Genomic DNA, 5,063 nt, shown 5'->3' with positions numbered 1-5,063 from the left:
TTTTCTCCTGTTCTTTTTTTTTTTTTTTTTTTTAATCAAGTGTGATGTCTAAAATCTTCTCCCCTCAAAAAGCATCACTCATTAATCAGTTTGATGCAGCAGAGTTACAATAGAGTTACAATAAATTAAAACCTGTTCTGCCCCATGTATATTATAAAAAGAAGGAAATCCATATGACTTCGTAAGATCCTCATTGCTATATAAAGGCATAAAGGTACATAAGATGTTACTGAACGGTTTGAGAGGAGATATTCAGGATTCTTTTTGTCTTTTGAGCTTTTACTGCTCACTGGAGATTTTGCTCCTTTCTTGACAACAGTCCAATTCTTTTGCATTAAATTTAGTCCAAAACCTCCATTTGACTGAATAAGGTCTGGAGTGAATATTTTGCTGGCCTAGTAAAGGCGTATCTTTACTGCAGAGTTGGCTCCTGTTATATAAATACTTGAGTTAGTTCTTCTCAAGTTTTCATAAGTCAGATCAGGTCAATCACTCTGCAAAAGAAGATCTCTACGGTTTCCCAGCTGCAGTCTACAAATACACAACTATATTCTTTATCTATGGACTAAAACATACTGGTGTTATTAACTTATAGTATTCATTTCTCCCTTTCCTGGCTGTATGGGTAATTATAACACATAGGAGCTGCTATCGAGCCTATGAAAAAGATCTGCCAAACTCRGTTTTAAACATAGTCCAGCCAAGAAAAATGTTGGATTGAGCTGTATTAGCACTGCAGTGTACAAAGGACCYCCATGGCAGAAACCGTGAGAAGAATTTATTCTTTTCATTATTTGTAATGTTTGGGATAAGCAGTGTAGGAGACAGATGATATTTTTCTTTAAAATTTATGATTATAGCACTCAAGGAAGGTAAATCAAGACTTAAGTCTTTGCTTGACTTTTTCTGGAAAAGTTGTTGGAACTCCAGCATTTCTATCGAAAAAGCTCAGGCAGTTCTAGCTACTGTCAATGGTAGTTCTTCCAGGCTTCTCTTTATAGTTAAACTATACATAGACACCTCACTGCTGGTTGGTACCTGATTAGCAGTTCACCGCTGCTAACACTTCAGAAATTAATAAATCAGGAATATCCTTCCAGTGGTAGAGCAGGGAGAGTATCTATGAGCCTAAATATGGAAAAAAAAATAAAAAAAGAAAAAAAAAAAAAGAAAAAGGAATACATCTAACAAAGGTTTTATTTTCAGAAATGCTATACATTTCTGTGCAAGAAGTCAGACTCCCGTACTCATAATGGTCCAATCTGATCTTAGAAGCCATTGAACCAGTAGTCTTCTATAGAAAACGATTTGCTTTTTTTTTTTTTAATTTTTTTTTAATGACCCATCTCCGTGTAAACAAATTAAAATGCATAAAAAGTAAAAGAATAGAAAATACAGCACTTGGCAAACTATGCTAAGGGACCATATACACTGAAGAGAGAAAGAAGAAACCTTTTAAGATTTTTTTTCCCCCTCAAAATTGATAAAGAGATAAGCAATAATCTAAAAGTTATGTAGCTACAATTTTCTGATTCTAGGAAAAAGGATAAAAATAGTCTCATAGATATATTTTTTCTTTCACAGAAGTTATATGCATTTTCATTTCTTCAGAATAAAATAATGCAAGATGTTTGATACAGCTCACACTTAACAGTTTCCTGTGGGTTCTAATCCTTTGTTTCAAGTCAATGATGCATCGATAAATGCTTCAGTGAATGACTTCTGTTACCATCAATCAAGGAATTTAATAGTTTCATTTCCTGCAAACATTTTATTTCTTTATCATTTGATGTTGCCTTGAAGGTAAAAAGAAAAATATATTTTTATATTATCAGGTAAAATTGAAAAATGAGAAGTGCTAACCATTATGTAAATAGAGTAAGACACTGCACTGATCTTGTTTTGGTTGCTTTAGTACTTAGGATATCTTCACACCAACCCTGAAATCTATTTTACAAAGGAAACTATGCATTCAAATAATTGCTCACAGTTCACTGTGCTTAATAGTTTGAAGGCGCAACCAATAAACTTTGACAAGTACACAAACATACAATGCAGCCTATCATAGATATTAGAAGACTTGGACAGAAATTGGCTGATAATAATAATTAGTTCACTTTCTGTAATGTATTAAAAGCAAGTGCCCTCTCCATAAAATAATATTTTAAAATTATATACCCTATCATTTTGGCCACATTTTCTTCTTATCTCTAATTCAAATGGACTTCAAYATAATTTTGATAATTCCAGTTTTATACACTGGACATATGATACAGTCAAGAAGTAACTCAAACTCACTAGGGACTGGCTCATACCATTGCACGCATTGACTGTACAGTAGAGGTGGGATAACCTAAACTCACATACCTGTTAATTCCAAGTGGCTACATGATTCACATTCAGAGCTGGGCATGGTGTGTCTAGTTCTGTTTTGGTGATTACGGTCTTCTACTTTCAGATTTACGGTCTTTCTACTTTTGATCCAATGTTTCTCATGCAGAGCATCATCTGACAACCTAAATAGCTATAATTACCGTATCTGTAGGGTGATACATCTGTGAATCTCGCACCATAGTATCTTATTCCAGTCTGATTCCAAATCCTGCCCAGAATTTAGAAATTAGTAACAAGGATCCATATTTGTGAGCTTTTTATTTTGGGAAGAAAAGAAGTGGTGAGGCAGAAAAACATATAGAATTCAACAAGTATTTAAAATTACTTTTGAATTTTAGCCCTCATAGAGACTTTCTACCCAAATGATAAAAACGTAAAGCTAGAGAACAGAAAGAAACAGAAGTTTATAATGAAAGTAGCTTCAACAACTCAAATGAAGTTTATTTTTGCTTCATATACTATAAAATGTGCTAATGGATTGAAAATAACTCTAGCACAAAATATAATAATAAATATTCCAAAAGTATAAAATGAATTAAAAAAAAATGAAGCATTAAAATTTTCAAAAGGACCTTGCCATAATAATAGATTTTTCTTTAAAGCTGCCTAGACAGATCACAGAAACACAGAGAAAGTCAACAGTATATTTAGATCTATGGCTATAYTAGCAGAATATATTAGTAAAGAAATATAATTCTACTATTGCACAGTAAGTCTAACTCAGATTTAAACTTCTAATCACTGGTTTATTTTAGAAATGTAACACTTGAACAAGTCTAGAATGAGACAGTATTTAATAACATGATGTGCTACTGTGCTACACTTAACAAAAATAATAAAAATATAACAAATAAAAAAGAAACCTATTTCTTCTGCCTTAGAGAAGGAAAGGTTTCAAAAATGAATTATGTACTATTTTAAATTACATCAGCCTCTGCCAATAATATTATCACAGGATAACCAAAGAAAGGATTCTGTGAATCTGTGAACCAAAGAAAGGAAGCATATGAAAACAAAACAACTTAAAATGTATGAGGCCAAAGCAAGAGAAAGCTAGAAGGATACTTCACCTTCCATATAATCATGCAATGTGGAATTACCAAAATAATGGAGCTGGCAATGAAATAAAAGGACTGTAGTATGTCATTGAAAAGAGAGAAAAGAATATAAAAAGTTCAAACTAATCTTCAAAATCAAACTGTCCTTTCTTTTTAACTGATTCTTCAGGTTCTKGAAAGCAGTATATATATTTGCCAAGCAGGTCCAAATAGCTAAATGAAGAGAAAAAAAACAAAAACCACAAACAATGGCTCAAATCAACTTATAGGTCTACATTAACTTGTAGTCTTTTTCTTTATATTACTAAAAGCATACCAGAGTTGCTTCACAAAGCATATAATGTAGAGTTACTTACTATACTATAGCTCTAACCAATATGGGTCTAATGTGGGTAATAGCATAGACTGCGTGCGTGAAATTGAGAAAATGAGCCTCTGCTCTTCATCTAGACTTCAATATCCACATTAGCTCATGTAAAAYCTGTTTGGATGCTTCTGAACTACATGACAGATTGTAATGAAAAACTATGCTTGTGTTCTGCTGGAATGGGATCCGTAAAACGCATAATGTATATTACAGATGATCCGCAACATACAGGATATATTTGAATTCCATTGTGCTGGATTCTGTACCTATAGAGAAGAAAAAGTTTACTCTGAAAAACACACATTCCGCATGCAAAAGACAAAGAACTCAGAGTAATAAACAATCTCAATTTGAACAGCTACAGCTCTCAACATATGCAAAGCAAACTCTGAGGAAGTGAAAGCGAAACTGGATGTTTTTCAGAACCAGTAGAATGCACTTCACCACGGAACAGACATTTCTATATTTGCTTCTATATATGCTTATAAAGTAATAGAAGAACTTTTTGGAATTGGAAGAAAAAAAATCCAAAAATCAATCCATTCTTTCAGTTCATTGAATGATATGCATAATACAGATAATCCTATGGGTTTTTTTTTTTTTTTTTTTTTTGGTGATCCATGGGAGTGAAGGAATTGACAACCGGGGCCACATACTGCCTGTGGATGAGAATGTCAGTGCAGATTTTACACATTCAATGAATTTTATATATGCATCTCAGTTCAGTACTTGGCCTTACAAGAAAAGATGTTATCACAGCTGCACTGCTAGAGAATTTCTTTATTTTAGGTTAATAAAAGTGAAAGAAAATAAAGAGGAATAGAGATATTAAATTTAAGATTAAACAATTAAAATGCAAGGTTAGGCACTAATTAGCTCTTCTCTCTACAGTGAGGCAAAAATGACTTGGAAATTTTAGAGACCAGTTGTAAAAAGCAAGAWAAGTTTTTTCTTTGCCAGATATAAGGAGCTATTTCAGAGTATGACTAGATGCTGAGTGCATTATGTCATACTTTCCGTTACTGTGAATCAAGTATGAATATGTCATACTTTTCCGTTACTGCTACGAAAACAATCAAGTGCCAGTGGAATCAGGAAAAAAAAAAAAAAATAGCCTGCCAATATTCCTCCCTGCTTTCATGTTTCTATTTCTCCCTTTCTTTTCCTAGACTTGTAAAAGAGGCACTAAATCCTGCCTCTTCTGACTTTCTGTGATGTTTAGTTGAAAAGCCTGAATAATTTTT

Source organism: Nothoprocta perdicaria, unplaced genomic scaffold, assembly GCF_003342845.1.
Source record: "Nothoprocta perdicaria isolate Ctin4 unplaced genomic scaffold, notPer1 scaffold_142, whole genome shotgun sequence".
Lineage (NCBI taxonomy): Eukaryota > Metazoa > Chordata > Aves > Tinamiformes > Tinamidae > Nothoprocta > Nothoprocta perdicaria.
The sequence above is the reverse complement of the archived record's forward strand: the minus strand, read 5'-3'. Positions refer to the sequence as shown.